The sequence below is a fragment of the Pleurodeles waltl genome, chromosome 7 (assembly GCF_031143425.1).
Source record: "Pleurodeles waltl isolate 20211129_DDA chromosome 7, aPleWal1.hap1.20221129, whole genome shotgun sequence".
Lineage (NCBI taxonomy): Eukaryota > Metazoa > Chordata > Amphibia > Caudata > Salamandridae > Pleurodeles > Pleurodeles waltl.
In genome coordinates, this window is record NC_090446.1 from 397,458,794 (window position 1) to 397,476,981 (window position 18,188).

General features: G+C 42.6%; 1 protein-coding gene across 3 annotated transcripts in view; it reads left to right on the forward strand.

Annotated features, from left to right (window-relative positions):
• Nucleotides 1-302: 302 nt before the first annotated feature.
• RBM39 (RNA binding motif protein 39) overlaps nt 303-18,188 on the forward strand; it is a 561,368-nt gene continuing 543,482 nt past the window's right edge. For 2 of the 3 annotated variants that reach the window (XM_069243868.1, XM_069243870.1), the window contains exon 1: nt 303-569. The gene's annotated coding sequence lies outside the window, so the exon portion shown is untranslated. Of the gene's footprint in view, nt 655-18,188 lie in introns of all 3 variants that reach the window. The other variant, XM_069243869.1, reaches the window with a different exon arrangement.

An 18,188-nucleotide genomic window follows, 5' to 3' on the forward strand; every position in this document is an offset into this window, starting at 1 on the left:
TTGCTACAGTAAACTAAAAAATCCGCATTTTATCGCCCAACAGGTCGCAATCAAATGGAGGCAGATTGTAACAAGTGTATTAAATAACAGCAGTTTCCGGTCCACTCGTAAAGGTGGATTTACGGTTTACGCACTTTTAAGCGAAATGTAACCTTCCCATTCAAACATGGATATCGCATGCGTTCGTTGGAGAGGGTATGGAGCGGGATTAGTCTTCTTTCTAGGTCTTTGCGTATCTCTCATCAAGCGTCAGTCTCTAGACTGTGGGTGTTGTGAAATCTCGCGAGTAAGCCCTTTTCCTGGGACTGGGAAACCCCGTTCTAACTCTGATGAGACCATCAGCCATTTTGTGGTTCTGAATCGAAGAAGGGTGTAAACCGAAGAAGAAAGTCCAACCCCTGCCCTGCCCGTGGTCCTACTCCCTGCATCTGAAGCACCGGAGTGTCTTCTTTTACTGCTTTGTTCTCTGTAGGTTCACCAGGAAGCGAAGGAGACAGACTGCCGAGCTCACCTCCAGTTAGAGGCCTTGACGGGGACGCGCATTTCCAACACGAGCTTTGTTTTTACAGGTAACCCAAGGTGCACTCCGGAATCTTGACGTCGGATGGAAGAGCGTCTCGTATTCCTAAAAAACTATTTACTATGAATTTTTAGGTATTTCTGACGCCCTTCTATATAACCATGTTAGAGCTGTGCGACATTCCGCTGTGTATTTACGTCCCCCCTCCCTCTTTAGATGTTGTCTGTAGAACTACCGTTAAGTAGCTCTAGCTGCTGATCGCTAACGAGGTATGGAGGGTCTAACCCTTTGGCCTTCTTGAATATGTTTTTTGCTTATCCACTGACCCAGTTCGTAGGTCTTGCAACTCTGTCCCTGGGGTTGGTTTAGTAGCAGCCCTTCCCTGGTGTGTGTTCTGACAGAGGGTGATTCTAGAGGGTCTAGTCCCAGTATGTACACGTAATAAAGCGTTTTAGGCATTTGTACTACATACGTGGTACAAACTGACAAATTGTATTGTGGGTGCGCGCTTTCCTCACACAAGACCAGGTAGTAAAAGCTTGGTTGTCGGTTCCAAATATTTGCTTTGTGATTTAATTAATTAAGGACTGAAAGTACAGGAACGCTACATGAGTAATAAGTTATTAGAGGTAACTAGGGGAGAAGGCAACTTTTAATTTAATAGATGCCCAGTATTCCGGCAATATAATGAAACACGCGAGTTCGTGCATAAACTAGTAAGTCATACTCGGGCAATGTTGTTGGCTAGCTTTTATCTTATAAAAACTCGTTTCCTCTACAGTTAATCATGATCGTCATTTTAGTTTTTTTCTTACCGCAGCCAGCTATCAAATTATGAAATTAATAGGAAACATCTAGACCTAAGGCACTGTGCCACAATGACGTTCTAGAACAGAAGTCTTCAAATCTTTGCAAGCGAGACCTCCTGACAAATTTCGGAAACCTGGTACCCGAGATTGACAGCCATAAACTCGCCCAATTCCCACAGCAAATCATTTTTACAGTGAGGAAATAGTATTAAATAGTGTTTAGCAACCCAAATGTTCATGTTGGAGGCTTACTACACAGCTCAAAAAAAGTCTCCAAAACGAATGACCCCAAAATGCATAATGGCACATTTTTTCCACAACAAAACATCATGTGGCAAAAATTACTTAGATGAAAACACTTTTCTGAACAAATGTGATGAGTGAAGCCTGTTTTTCTCCAGGGAGATGGTCAGACTGTGGTTGCACCTCATTAATACCCAGATATAGCAGTAAGCAAAAAAAGGTGAACAGTCATGCTTTGCAAATGACCTTCTACTGCGCACCAACATGTGTTGCTGCTTTTTAGTAATCTTTTAATCGTTTCAGCTATACACAATTTTTTTGTTTTGTTAAAATCATCAGGTTATGTGGCACATCTGTAATTATGTGAAAATTGCTGCACAATCACATAATTTTAGTGGCACTGGGTATACCTGCTTTAATGCACTGGCAGCAACTTTAGTGCACAGCGTTAAAGGAGAACCATACTATATTTCATGGGATGCTGATGGCTTGGCTTTTACAAATGCATGGAACTGGAGGTTGCTGAACATAATTCATCTTAATTAAAACATACTATTTACAGTCATTATTGGTGACCTCTAAGTAGGGTGCTTTCTTTAATTGTAGGGGAGGAAGTGGTCCCTTAATTTTCTTTGAAACTTTTCCTTAAAAGTGTTTTATTTTTTACTAAATAAAAACAAATGTTTATATTTTAGCAAAAACGGACTCTTGATAATATGAGTTTGCTGCAGCTGTTGACTTTAGTTTTGATGTCTTTCACCGCCAGGTATCTACATATGGAATAACAGGCAGCTTAAATGATTAACTTAAAAAAAGGTTATTACTCTGCAGGAAAGGCACTATAATACATCATGGAACCTCTATTAGTTAATGCACTGCAGAGGTCTGTGTGTAACCAGAGGGCCACATAATTCAATCTTGGTTGGTGAAGTGGAAAATAGTGACTTGAGTATTCTTTAGTTCGATCAGTCACAGCATGCGACAGAAGGCACTGTGAAATATGTAAGTCATTATTTTAGGTTTGCTTTCCACACAATATAAAATAGACTACTTACTACAAGGTGTGCAAAATGTTTTACCATAAAATGGTGCTTTCAAAATATCGATTTCAGTAATACCCAGACCATAGTCATACATTTCTTTTTAAATAACTGTCCCTTCAACATCTTCTCAGGGGTAGTAAACACTATGTAAATACAATTACATTTAAAAGCATGCACTTCACAGTTAAATTGTAAACTTTTTTTCCCTATCACTCAAAAAGCATAAAATCTGTCATCACAAATTTTCCACTGTTTCGATCAATTATAGCCAGTATGGCTCCCAAGCATACTTTACGTTTGTAGATTACCCTTTACATTTGCAGATTAACTCGTAGCGCATATTTGCATTTCTTTCAGGTAAAACTGGCACTCTGGCAAAAATGCTTATTCAGATGCCTGCCCCTCCCTCGGTTTCACTTAACAGGAGACTCACTGAAGCCACTCTTTTTCCAAAAACAAGACAATTTGGATTTGAGGCAGATGTGAGGCTGCGGAATACGTGCCCCCCCTTTCATGACTCCATGCCCCCCCCACCCCCCCCCTTGAAGTTGCAACCCACAGTTTAAAGACCTCTGTTCTAGAAGTTCTTGAATTTTGCCACAAGGTGTCTCGGTTTAAATGTTATTTCCTGTTAATTATATGCTGAAGATATCAATTATACATTGATAGTAAGTACTTTAATTGGACATGTTTTTAATCATTCTAAGTAAATTGATGTACTCCAACACAAGCCAGGCGGCGGATAGAAAGTATCACACCAGTTTGTTAATGTGAGGTTGTATAGTTGAAAGTATGGTATGGGCAACCAGTTTTCCCAATGTACTTTCCTGATGCTATCCAATATGTGCTATAGCTAAGATAAAATCATAATTCCCTTGTGATTTGACTTGTACATTCGATTCAAATCACATGAAGGCTTGTGGCATTGATGTCCCACTCCCTAAAGGCACAGTGTAGCTTACTCTAGTATTCCTCCCTAGAAACAGTTGCCTTGTATGGTAATTATGCCACTAGCTTTGAATCAGACATACATAACAACGGGATATGCACGTTTTTCCTTCCATTGTGCTTTTCAGCAGGCTTGGACTCCTTGCGTTGCTTTAAAAAAAAAAAAAAAAAAAAAAAAAAAAAAAAAAAAAACTCTGAAAGCTTAATCTAGTTAATAGTGCAAGAGGAATTAAGCAGTCAGGTAAGGTTATGGTTGTGTAACCAATGCAGAGGAAGAACTTTATTTACCGGAGGCTTTTGATTTTTCTGTAGACTAAACACATTTACGTAAGTATTGCAACTGTTTGACTTTGTAGTTTTAGGGATTTTTAGAATTATGTGTTGAATTGTCTGTCTCTTGTGCAGTGGAATGTTGCCATTGTTAAATTGTACGCGATCATAGTCTTCCCCATTAGCGTTTAGGAGAGTGGGACTGTTGAGGTTATTGTTTATGTAGACATTGCTCCCAGGTAATGGCTGGCGGAAATATCAAGGGAGTTGCAGGCTCCAAGAGAATTTGTACTGCTGTTAGATAAGAACTCCTTTTTTTTTTTTTTTTTGAGGTCTTGCCTGCACGCGGGCTTGTGCGCATGTTTGCAAAATCTTTTGTTATTTAAAAAAAAAAAGCTTACGAGAGGATTGGAACTAGCCCCTTGCTTACCTGAACTTACCATTGGCTTACTCCAAAGTCGCTCTCATACACGTGCTTCGGATGGGCCAGGATGTCTTCTTCACGTCACTTCCTGTCATTGTCTTCTTCGCCGAGCTTGCCATCAAGTTGCCTGTAGTCCTAGTACTCCTTCCGGTCACTTACGTTTTCTATACTGGCCAGGGTTCTTTCTGCTGCTTGCGACGCTGAAGGTACTTCTTTTTTTCTTTCTGCATTCCGTCTTCTTTCTTCACTGATGTTGTCTTTCTCTTTTGCTGTTTTCTCCTCTCATGCCGACTTCATGCTTCGCTGCTGTTTTTTTTTTCTTTTTTTTCGGACACACTGTCTTCTTCAGTCTTCTTTACCGCATGCCTACTTTTGTCTTCATTCCTGTCTTGTTTTCTGTCTTGCATGCTGTCTTCTGGCTAGTAGGTGTCGCCGTTTTCTTTTTTTTGTATCTTACTGGCTTACAGATATTCGAAAAATGTTATAATAATGTTTGATTTCCAAAATATAAGACAAACATAACATTTTTCAAATATATTTAAACCAGTTTGATTAAAAAAAAAAAAAATACAAAGACGAAACTATTGGCTTTGCCAATGCTTGTTTAATTAATATTATTGCTTATGTAACTTTTTTTTTTTTTTTTTTTTTTTTTTGTCCAATCTAAGACAGTGGCAGACACATGAGGTCAAGTGTTTTGGGCAGTTGTAGGAGAAAACAGACACAAGGGATGTGTGTAATCTATTTGTGGAAGGAATGCTTTAGGTTTCCTCAAATGGAGTGTTTTATCTTATGACCATAAACCAGTGTGATGCCCCTGAAGGTGCTGCCAGCTGTGTGTGTTTCTGCAGTCCCAAGGATACTACGTAACAGTGGTATAGATGATGTATAGGGCATAATCCCCGCTATTTTGCACCGTTGGGCAAGATGTTGAAGGGCTTTCTGGGGATATCTTTAATTGTGGCAGATGTGACGGTGGGGCTCTGAAAAGACGATACATCTGTGTTTTGCCTTATTTTGTTCGTGACATTGGGTGGTATGTATCCCTCATCTTTTTAGGTCTTGCATGAGACAAAGCATGCCCTGCCTCTTTGGAGACATTTTGCTAGCTTACAGGGAGAGCTAAAAGCATATCTATTGCTTCCTATTGGTTGACCACATTGTCACTTTAATTTCCTTGTTCTCATTGATCAGCGTATGCCGTCTCCACTTCCTCTGTGTGTTTGTCCCTCCTCTGAAGCGTGGGTCCAAGTACTGTTTCCTTCCATTTCTCACCCTTTCGGGTCTATGCTTTTTATTTATTTTGCTTTAGTTGCAGTGCTCCATAACAGTGCATGTGCTTGCTGACTGTCTCCCTCCTGTCCTTCTATCCCCTCCGTGTTGTTGCTTACCCACCTCCGGCCACTCATTTTATTGCTCCCCTCTCACACATTGGTGGTGGTGGTTCTCACAAACCCAAGATTTTAAACATCAGAATTTCAGTGTGGGTCTGGTAAATTTTTATATGTTTGAGGTTTCTGGCCTGTTTTAAAGCAGTTTTTGGCTGCTAATAGTACGCTGCTGTACACAGGTGCAACGACCGGCAGTTAAAATGCATGTTTCTCTTCACAAATTAAAGGTGTGACCTGCCGAAATTTAACAGACCTCAAGGTATTTAACACATCTGGTGATTATCGGATACGTTAAATATATTTTAACTTGTAATAGAAAATCATGTTCTAGCAGGCATTTACGCACATTTAGGATACTCCAACCACATCATCATCAGGCCTCTAAGAAGGGTGAAGGACTGCACCTGAGGAGATATTAGTGACAGGATTATACATTGTTGCAGTTTTGTTATTTTATGCAGCACCAACATGTAGTTTTCAGCGTCTTTGGTGTGCCACACAGTCAGGGGAAGGCTAATGTTTAACAATTAGGTTTGCTTTTTTGACTTGACCTTATAGTGCAACCACTTATAGTCTGCGACCACTGGATATCTTGTGTTTGATTGAAGGGTGGGTATGGCGGTCTCACTTAGGAAAGCAGCCGAAATGGATGAGGAGAGAGTCGGTGTAGGTTTATGGAAATAGTTCACCTGTGGCAAACTCAGACGAACGACTGTCCTCATCCCCCAAAAAATAATCAGTAGATAGACATCTGACATAGCAACATGGATATGCCCCCCTCCAAGCAATTACTCACACAACCTCTAGCCTTGGCTCATTTTAGGGAACTCAGGATCTCTTGAGAGAAACTTTGGATAAAGCAAAGGTTTTACAACAACTATCTAAAGTTCTTACTACAGTGTGAAGTGCTTTACTGCCCTTGGGCAGAGTGTCCGCTATAGGCGCGTTCTCTGACTGTCAGACAAGGAGTGTTGTTTTGTAGGCTTAAAATCACGTCATGCATACACACTGTCTGTGGGGACGCTGAAGCACACATTACAATCTTGGCGACAGTGAAACTTTCGAGTAAAATAGAGCAATAAAGTGGTTCTACTGGACCTTTTCCATCCCTGCCAGCTGAAGGGGTGTCACTGGGGTTCTGTGTAATATGATTGGAAAAGACGCTGCATTCTCAAATGTTGAAGTCTGTATGCTTGTGGACATGCATATTTACAATGTTCTTTATTTTAGCAACAAGGAATAAGTAAAGAAAACAACTTGGATTACAATCCCTAGAGTGGGTAAAAACATGAATAGCTTTAAAATGGGCAACCCATTTCTCTTCACCAATATTGGACCCTAAAAAAAAAAAAAACATTTAAACCATTAGTCAAGGCTTTTGTCGGCTTAGGCCTATTAATGGTTTTCCAAAAGTCTCCTGTATCTTTAAGTTGGATAACTTCCATCAGCCTATCCCAGGTGTCCTGTTTAATGGTTCGCCTTATGTTCCTAATGGTTGATCAGTAGGCAGCACGACACACTGCTACTTTCTCCTTATCTCTAGGGACGAATGCTAAAGCATGTCTAAGGTGCCTATTTGGTTTCCTTCGGTCCCTATAAAACCACCCTGGTTCTAAGTTATACTTCACTTGGCAGAGGAGTGTTTGTTCCAGCTCTATGGTCAAAATATTGAATGTTCTCAAGAGTCACTAGGCTGGATCTCCTCCATCAAAACGTTCGGAACTAAGGATAAATTAGTTTTAACCAGTAAGGTTTAAGGGATTGGCAGTAGCCAGCATCCGCCACCTGAGCCTCAGTACTTGATCATGGGGGTGAACAAACAGCCACAGCACTGGCTTGGTTGAAGGGTGGCTAGTTCAGGTAACACTAATATAGTGTAAGGAAATGCCTCCTTGGCATGGTTACCCCCTGACTTTTTGCCTTTGCTGATGCTAAGTTTTGATTTGAAAGTGTGCTGAGGCCTGCTTACCAGGCCCCAGCACCAGTGTTCTTTCCCTAACCTGTACTTTTGTTTTCACAATTGGCACACCCTGGCATCCAGGTAAGTCCCTTGTAACTGGTACCCCTGGTACCAAGGGCCCTGGTGCCAGGGAAGGTCTCTAAGGGCTGCAGCATATCTTATGCCACCCTGGGGGCCCCTCTCTCAGCACAGACACAGTGCTTGCCAGCTTGTGTGTGCTGGTGAGGACAAAACGAGTAAGTCGACATGGCACTCCCCTCAGGGTGCCATGTCAACCTCACACTGCCTATGCAGTATAGATAAGTCACCCCTCTAGCAGGCCTTACAGCCCTAAGGCAGGGTGCACTATACCATAGGTGAGGGCACCAGTGCATGAGCACTGTGCCCCTACAGTGTCTAAGCAAAACCTTAGACATTGTAAGTGCAGGGTAGCCATAAGAGTATATGGTCTGGGAGTCTGTCATGCACGAACTCCACAGCACCATAATGGCTACACTGAAAACTGGGAAGTTTGCTATCAAACTTCTCAGCACAATAAATGCACACTGATGCCAGTGTACATTTTATTGTAACATACACCCCAGAGGGCACCTTAGAGGTGCCCCCTGAGACCTTAACCAACTACCTGTGTAGGCTGACTGGTTTTAACAGCCTGCCACACTCGAGACATGTTGCTGGCCACGTGGGGAGAGTGCCTTTGTCACTCTGTGGCTAGTAACAAAGCCTGTACTGGGTGGAGATGCTTATCACCTCCCCCTTGCAGGAACTGTAACACCTGGCGGTGAGCCTCAAAGGCTCACCCCCTTTGTTACAGCACGCCAGGGCATTCCAGCTAGTGGAGTTGCCCGTCCCCTCCGGCCACGGCCCCACTTTTGGCGGTAAGGCCGGAGGAGATGATGAGAAAAACAAGGAGGAGTCACTGGCCAGTCAGGACAGCCCCTAAGGCAACCTGAGCTGAGGTGACTCTGACTTTTAGAAATCTTCCATCTTGCAGACGGAGAATTCCCCCAATAGGGATAGGAATGTGACCCCCCTCCCCCTGGGAGGAGGCACAATGAGGGTGTAGCCACCCTCCGGGCTAGTAGCCATTGGCGACTGCCCTCCCAGACCTAAACACACCCCTAAATTCTGTATTTAGGGGCTCCCCAGAACCTAGGAACTCAGATTCCTGCAACCTAAGAAGAAGAGGACTGCTAAGCTAAAAAACCCTGCAGAGAAGACGGAGACACCAACTGCTTTGGCCCCAGCTCTACCGGCCTGTCTCCCCACTTCTAAAGACACTGCTCCAGCGACGCTCTCCCCAGGGACCAGCGACCTCTGAATCCTCAGAGGACTGCCCTGCTCTAGAAGGACCAAGAAACTCCTGAGGACAGCGGCCCTGTTCACCAAAGACTGCAACTTTGTTTCAAAGGAGCAACTTCAAGACAACTGCGTTTCCCGCCGGAAGCGTGAGACTTGCTACTCTGCACCCGACGCCCCCGGCTCGACTTGCGGAGAAACAACACTTCAGGGGGGACTCCCTGGCGACTGCGAGACTGTGAGTAGCCAGAGTTGTCCCCCCCTGAGCCCCCACAGCGACGCCTGCAGAGGGAATCCCGAGGCTCCCCCTGACCGTGACTGCCTGACTCCCAGATCCCGACGCCTGGTAAAGACTCTGCACCCGCAGCCCCCCGGGCCTGAAAGATCGGAACTCCAGTGCAGGCGTGATCCCCAGGAGGCCCTCTCCCTTGCCTAGGTGGTGGCTACCCCGAGGAGCCCCTCCCTTGCCTGCCTGCATCGCTGAAGAGACCCCTTGGTCTCCCATTGATTTCCATTGGAAACCCGACGCGTGTTGGCACACTGCACCCGGCCTCCCCCGTGCTGCTGAGGGTGTACTTTCTGTGCTGACCTGTGTCCCCCCCGGTGCCCTTCAAAACCCCCCTGGTCTGCCCTCCGAAGACACGGGTACTTACCTGCTGGCAGACTGGAACCGGGGCACCCCCTTCTCCATTGAAGCCTATGCGTTTTGGGCACCATTTTGACCTCTGCACCTGACCGTCCCTGAGCTGCTGGTGTGGTAACTTTGGGGTTGCTCGGAACCCCCAACGGTGGGCTACCTTGGACCCAAACTTGAACCCCGTAGGTGGTTTACTTACCTGCAAAAACTAACTTAACCCCCCAGGAACTGTTGAAAATTGCACTGTCTAGTTTTAAAATTGATATATGTGAAGACTGTATATGCTATTTTGATTATTCAAAGTTCCTAAAGTACTTACCTGCAATACCTTTCATTTGAAGTATTACATGTAAAATTTGAACCTGTGGTTCTTAAAATAAACTAAGAAAACATATTTTTCTATACAAAAACCTATTGGCCTGGAATTGTCTTTGAGTGTGTGTTCCTCATTTATTGCCTGTGTGTGTACAACAAATGCTTAACACTACTCCTTTGATAAGCCTACTGCTCGACCACACTACCACAAAATAGAGCATTCGAATTATCTCTTTTTGCCACTCACTATCTTACCTCTAAGGGGAACCCTTGGACTCTGTGCATACTATTCCTTACTTTGAAATAGTGCATACAGAGCCAACTTCCTACAGATAGCCTCAGTGGGGTGAGGAGCGCTAAAAGCTTGTGCTGAAACAGTGGTCGCTTCAATAATTTTACCCATAGATGCAGAGAGAAAGACCTAATCGATAACAGAACCTGAACCTCACTGTTTGAAAATGGAAGGATCTGTGTTCTCCTGGTTCCGTTCTATTGCATACCCCAGCCTCAAGTAAAAAATGTAATTAGCTTCCAATCCCCTTGATTAGTGAGCCCCACTTCCCACAGCCCCTGAAATGGCTTAAACACTGTGGCACTTAATCCTATTTTAGCGCTACAATCCCACCCCTCATTAAAGTGTTAAAATCATTTTTAAATCTTCTCTTGAAACACTGTCACAAAGAAAAAAATCCTCTAAGTTTCAAGAGGAATCTTTATGACCTGAAGAATTGTAAAAGTTAAAGAGGCAAACTTAAACCCCCCCAATTCTGAATACCCGGGTGAATATGGTAGACTGGATAGATTCTGAATTTACATGTCCTGCAGACATAGATTGTCTAACTCCCACTAGCCCTTCTCCTCAGCAGCCTCCGGGTGGGCACACTAGAGCACTGGAAATCTTCCCAAGTGAAGAAGTCCAGGCACCAAGTGTCTCAAATGGGATCAAAACCAGATATAATCAGTCCAGTCTTCATTATCTATTTTGGAGGCTAACCCAGGCACGTTCTAACAGACAAGTTTGTCCCCACAGATGGGAACACAGTGACTTCCTTTGGGGTTGGAGAGGCCCTTCTAGGGTCCCCATAGTAGGTTCACGCACTGAAGACATCAGCCAGCAAATTAAATGTCACTAGGATTTGAGGGGGAACCTGGCACCTGAGGAAAACACCAATTGATCTCAAAACATTTTTAAATGAGTTGAGATTTCTAAAGATGAGAATCTGTTATAGTAGAAGATGCCCGAATCAACCCTCGGGGGTACTATTTGACAGTTCAGATCAAATTGATAAAGTGGCTGATTTCCACATGGATTTAGGTGCAGGGGGGTGAAGGAAGGAAAAAAAAAAAGGCCCTTATTTTTACGTTGTTTGAAGAACTCTGTTGGCGGGTCATCCAGTTTAGGGACGTTCCCCAGAACCACCACAAAAGGACAACGCTTGGGTGGTAAATCAAAACAAGAGGAGGCATTTAAGCATCTGGGAGGAAGGTTTAAGTTTACTCCAGGAGGATTGCATCCCTGGTTCTGCCTCCACCCACTCAAAGGCTCATTTGCAGGGAGGTAAGTCAAGGGGCTCTCGGGATTTACTGGGAGCAGGCTGTAAACCAAGTGCAAAGGGGCCCAAGGCATCTCCAGCTTCAATAGAAGATGATGTGGAGGGGGGCTACCAAGGGCACGTTTGGGGAAGTCATCAACACAGTTGACACCAAAAGCCTGCCCGACTCGCACACAAATGAGATCTTTGTGACTTCAATCTTTTCAAGACTAATAATCAGTGATGCCGAACAGGCTTTCAAAGTATCAGCAGGGTGTGCCATGAGAGGACCCCAGGGAATTGCATTCATGGGGTCAGAGGGGCCACCACCCATATCCATGGAGGGACTTGGTTTAGTGTCCTTTTAGATCTGTCTTCCTAGTAATGTTTACATTTTTCAGCTTACACTTGGGTGCAAATCTCCGTCCATGGAGTGACTCCTGTGCCACCAGGCTGACCCAGTGGGCTGTGGGCCATTGATAACTAAAGATACTGAGGAAGCTATGCAGGTCAAATCAGGCACAGTTACCAAAAGGAAATTTGGAGGGTTAGCTGAATACAGGGAAATAAAACTCTTTGCCAAGTCTATCTCTTTGGTAACAACCCCCACAGCCCTGGTGAAGAAATTGTCTATGGTTGCACAGTTGGCTGTCGTAGGGGCTTTGGTAAGCGTAACCTTCCTCTTTTCCCGTCTCCCAAGCTGAAAAACACATAAACCAGCAAAAAGCTGAAAAGCGGAATAAAAGTCGGTCACTCTTAAAACCCAGAACCTTATTGAAGTTCAGAGTGGGCTCAGCCTTGCACGTCCATGGACAGACTCAGGTGGGCCTGCTTTTGACCCTTGCGCCTCCTGCTTTGCGTGGAAGCTATAGCCGATATATAGCATCCAACTGGTGCTGCACTCCTCCCACCTGCTTTCTGGTGAAAGGGTACTTGAGGCTTGAAGTCCTGCCCCAGAAGCAAGTGCATGTCTTGGTCACATGAGCAGTAATCCTTCATTGAACAAGCACTGTAAAAGCAGTACGTCTTCCTAACTTGAGAGCGATTGGCTTTGTCAGTTGTTTTTTTTTACCTTTATTTTTTTTAAGCCATGTTGTACAAAATTGTGGCTGCTGTGCATCAGGGCTGAAAGTAAAGAAAAAAACAGTGTGACGTGTCAAATGGCTTTTTTTCTTTGTTTTCAGCAGTGATATATGGCAGTTGTACTGCTGTTCAACATGGCTAAAAAAATCAAGAACCAAAAGTTCTTGTCTGGGTAAGACCCTATTTGCTTCACAAATACTTGTTTGTTTTGCATTGGACTTTGAGATAATCAAACCTTTCTAATGTGTAATGAAAAAGACCACACTCTTGTATTTGCAGGATGCCTTGAACTAATCCACTACAAGGATCTTATTTTTCCAAATTGTCCAGTTGTCAACCAGCGTTCAAATGGCATCAGAAGTAATAAATAGTTCTTGGACAAAAAATGTGATAGCTCAGTGGCTAAACTGCTTAATTCCATATATGTCAAATCGGAAGCCGTTGCTTCATGTGGTGTTGGTTTTTGAAATTATTGCCAAACACTTCTGCAGTAGGTGGAAAACTGAATTTATAAAATGTCTCCTTATCTGTCCACTCTACATGTATTTTACCTTCCTCTGTTGGTTCACTGTGTGCTAATGATACTTTTAATATGCACATTAAGTATTATGAATGTTGGTTTGGCCAAACATTGCCGACATCAGTTAACTGAATAACTTAGTTTCATCTTAGTATGTTCTTTGACTGTCCGGCTTAAATCCAATTTCTATAATTGTATGAAAATGTGACCAAGCTGGACAGGTTCTGGTTTTGTCCTGCAAAATCAGTTGGTACGTATCCAATTGGTGAAACCTACCGTGTAGCATTCTTCTCTTGTAAAGTGTGTATTGGGATAGATAAGGTTAATTGAAATCTGATGTTAGCCGTTTACATACTATATATATGCTGTAATTACTGTGTAGGATCAGCAAGTTCTGGGCCCTCTGGGCAGTTCTAATGTGGCTATTGAGCCCTAGAAACTGCTAAACGTTTTATTTTACTAATTTGAATTGCACCGTAAAGCAGATAGATTCATTTGGTAATACTAGCTTTGGGCTTGGCAGTACTTGCCTTAGTGTAGTTGTTTATAGTAGAAAATGTACCTTTGTATTTTGCCTTGGGTAGAATGAATGTACTACACAAGCTTTGAGTCCGGGGAGTGGCAGTCAAGCATTTAGTCCCAATTTTCTTTAATTCAGAATTTTTGCTTTTGTAGGCATGTTGTACCTGTTAGGAAGTTAAAGTTGTTAAACATTGCATCCTATTTTCATTGACATAATGTAACGAATCTAAATCGTTTTTTGGACCATGATTGTATGCTTGTTTAGGAAACAACTGGAAGAATAATTCATTAGTTGATTACGCGTCTGTCCTCTTTGAGCAACGTGTATACACTTAATTTTGGGCAACAGAAACTGATTTTAATCTTCAATTGTAATAAATATAGTGTGGCTTTAGCAAAGTCAAACAAGGAATTTGTGAACAAATGGGATAGTTTTCTCCTTCACCTCCCGCGCCTGCTACCTTCTATTGCCAACCTCTTCCTTTTCTTCATATCACCTCTGACCCTGATCTTAAAGTTGTAGGTATTGTGGTGAAAAATACATTTGCATACCTTTTTAAATATCTTTAACAACTTGTTTAATACCAGTTACCAATTTGAGTCACTCCATTATACAGACAGACTTGCATTATACCAGAGATTGATCTTTATCACAGAATATTGCACTAGTCAAAAAAGTGCAAACCAGTTTAAAATCAGTTGCACCACTTTAGTATTAATTTACTTAATTTCTAAAAGGAGTTTGAGGCCCTCCCGTTTATTATTCATTAACCTCGTGACAGTCTTCTTTGCTGCCTCCTAATTGACCACTGCTTGTGAGCTTCGCTTCCTCTTGCGTATGAAGCATGGAGCAGCTACTGATTTAGCTTGATTTGTGTCCTTTCACTCTGTCCACTGCTTGTGCTGTGATTCCGGTACTCCTTTTTTTTTCTTTCCTTTATTTGCTTCTTCCCCTCCCACCCCCCATGCTCCTGCTGCTTCTTCTGACGCCTTCTGCTGTTGTCAGTGTTAATTCCTTCATCAGTCAACCACACCCTCACACTCTGTGTTGTCTTGCCCCCTGCCCCCATTCGACAAAAAAAATTAACGTGCAACGATGACATCACTGCTGGTCATGTCATAATGCTTTTTTTTATTACTGTCCTGTTTCTGCTCTCATTTTCAGTCTTTCCCATTACTGTTGCCAGTATTGCCTAGCCCCAATCGCCAGAAAAATCATGAAGTGCTGTGATGCGGCAAGTATTGGCTGCATCATAGTGCATTTTTCTCACGTTAGTTTTAGCCGTGCTGCACAGCCGCGCTGCTATACAACATTGGCTAAAAGATATTGGCTGTCAATAGCTCTTGCATAGGTGAGGCCCATATTCTTTGCCATTGCTTGTTGTTTGTAGGCAAAACACAGCAAGCATGCCTCCCAGGTGATAAGACTGAAGCTCTTACACAAATTTATTATTGTCAGTGATTCTTACCCTGTGGTCCATGGACCGCCAGGGGTTCTGTGACTCCTATGTGGGGGTGGGGGGGGGGGGGGGGGTATAAGGTGGTTTCTGCAACTTTGTAGAAAAGTAAATAATATATTGAGAACGTTTACATAAAGAAGTAAAATGGAAGATGTGAAAACGTTTTATTTAATGTGAATTTGGAGGCTAACACTAAGTTGGCATTTTTAGGTTTATTTTGTTGGAGCTGCACAAGTACTACAAACACAGTATACTGTGGACAAAGGGTCTTCTTAATTTGAGCACCGATCCAAAAAAAAAAAAAACCATTTATTAAGAGGAAATTAGACTGTGATGTGCTAGAGCAGTGGTTCCCAACCTGTGGTCCTGGGGGTCCGCGACTGCTTAGAAAATTAAATAATATTAAAAGATTAAGCCCCAGCAGTCAGTGGAGGGGGTCCTCGGATTCTAATAATGATTCAATGGGGTCCCTGGGTTCCAGGAATGATAAAGTGGGGGTCCACAGAAGTCAAAAGGTTGGGAACCACTGTGCTTGAGTTCTTTTTCTCTCTTTTTTTTTTTTTTTTTTTTTTTTAAATAAATAAAAAAACAAATGTAGAAAAACTCCAACTGTTCCATGAAATATTTAATTTTCTGTTTTTCCACCTTTCGAAATTTTAAAAATCCTAATGTATTTGCTTGCTGTATAAATTTGTTTCTATATTGTTTGTTCTATTGTAGAAATTGCATTGGGGTCCTTTGCTTCCAATAGTGACTCAGTGGGGGGTCCCCAAATTCCTTTAATGATTCAGTGGTTGTTCACATCAGCCAAAACGTTAATAACACTGTTTTAGGTTATTGCTGCTAAAAGGGATTCCAAATACTACAGCATCGCGGGAATGCACTTCACACAAGACTACTAAATGTGGTTAGCTTATTTTTATTCTTTATTTAACAATAACAAAATTAAATTTGTATTACTTGTTGCAGAAGATTAAGTTGACCTATTATGGCCTAGTGACATTTCTGCTCCCCCAAACCCCCCCCCCCCCCGCCCCCCCCCAGGCCGGCTGAGCTAGAGGCCAAAATCTTTGCAAAAAACACCTCTGTTTTCTGTGGAAAAAATGTGATGTGTCCACGTTGTGTTTTGGGGCATTTCCTGTCGCGGGTGCTTGGCCTACCCAGACAAGTGAGGTATCATTTTTATCGGGAGACTTGGGGGAGGGGGGTAGCTGGGTGGAAGGAAGTTTGTGGCTCCTCTCAGATTCCAGAACTTTCTGTCACCGAAATGAGAGGAAAGTGTTTTTTGGCCAAATTTTGAGGTTTGCAAAGGATTCTGGGTAACAGAACCTGGTCAGAGCCCCACAAGTCACCTCATCTTGGATTCCCCTAGGTTTCTAGTTTTAAAAAATGCACAGGTTTGGTAGGTTTCCCTATGTGCCGGCTGAGCTAGAGGCCAAAATCTACAGGTAGGCACTTTGCAAAAAACACCTCTGTTTTCTGTCAAAAATTGTGATGTGGCCACGTTGTGTTTTGGGGCATTTCCTGTCGCTGGTGCTAGGCCTACCCACACAAGTGAGGTATCCTTTTTATCGGGAGACTTGGGGGAACATAGAATAGCAAAACAAGTGTTATTGCCCCTTGTCTTTCTCTACATTTTTTCCTTCTAAATATAAGAGAGTGTGTAAAAAGAAGTCTATTTGAGAAATGCCCTGTAATTCACATGCTAGTATGGTCACCCCGGGATTCAGAGATGTGCAAATAACCACTGCTCCTCTACACCTTATCTTGTGCCCATTTTGGAAATACAAAGGTTTTCTTGATAGCTATTTTTCACTCTTTATATTTCAGCAAATGAATTTCTGTATACCCGGTATAGAATGAAAACCCACTGCAGGGTGAAGCTCACTTATTGGCTCTGGGTACCTAGGGTTCTTGATAAACCTACAAGCCTTATATATCTCAGCAACCAGAAGAGTCCAGCAGACATAACAGTATATTGCTTTTAAAAATCTGACATTGCAGGAAAAAGTTACAGAGTAAAACGTAGAGAAAAATTGCTGTGTTTTTTCACCTCAATTTCAAAAAAAAAATTTCAGTTGTTTTCTGTAGGAAACCCTTGTAGGATCTACACAAATTACCCCTTGCTGAATTAATAATTTTGTCTACTTTTCAGAAATGTTTAGGTTTCTGGGATACAGCATTGGTTTCACACCCATTTCTGTCACTGACTGGAAGGAGACTGAAAGCACAAAAAATCGTAAAAATGGGGTATGTCCCAGTAAAATGCCACATTTGTGTTGAAAAATTGGGGTTTCTGATTCAAGTCTGCCTGTTCCTGAAAGCTAGGAAGCTGGTGATTTTAGCACCGCAAACCCTTTGTTGATGCCATTTTCAGGGAAAAAAACACAAGCCTTCTTCTGCAGCCACTTCTTCCCATTTAAAAGAAAAAAACACGAAAATGTCACTGTATTTTGTAATATTGAGTTGTCTGATCCCTTGGTATATCAACCTAGGCAGCCCCGCGCCTCGCTTTTTCTCATCTGTATTATATAGGCTATGCACAACACCTGACTGGTGCACCCACATTGGGTGTGGGTCTTTTGGGGGTGGGGTGGGGGGGAGACTGTGTTTAGGAATAACCTACTACTACACACCTGCTGCAGAGTATTTTGTGTGCCCAGCTTTCAGGCAGCAATTAAAAAAAAAAAAAAAAAAAAAAAAAAAAATGTCAAGTTGCCTCTTGTGATTAATGTCCCTGCTAGAGAGAGAGAGCAAAGTTTTGTATGGTGGCTATTTTGACCATAAAGTAGCACAGAAGGTTAATATGCTTGCTACTAAGAACGTATATCATGCAGATCACAGATCTGTCTATTGTGTGGACAGCTTATTCGAGTGCTGCTTTTGTCACAGGTTCTTTTGTTACCACAGTGACTATTACGAACTGTCACCAAAGAGCTGCTTGCAAACTGCATAAAATGGGTTAGGATGTTTTTTTTTTTCTCCCAAACTTTATCTATCCCTAATGTTGCTAAAATTGTTCATTTGGATCGATAAACTTTCTTATTAGTAAAGTCAGCCTTTATTAATGCTTTAAAACAAAATGTATGTGATAGTGGGGCTTTGGAGAGATTAAGGGCACTTTTGCCCTGTTGTAATGTGAGAATCCGAGGGGTGTGTGTGTGCCAAAAAATGTTTGTCTCACATGGCTCCACCTGCGCCAGAGCTAGTAC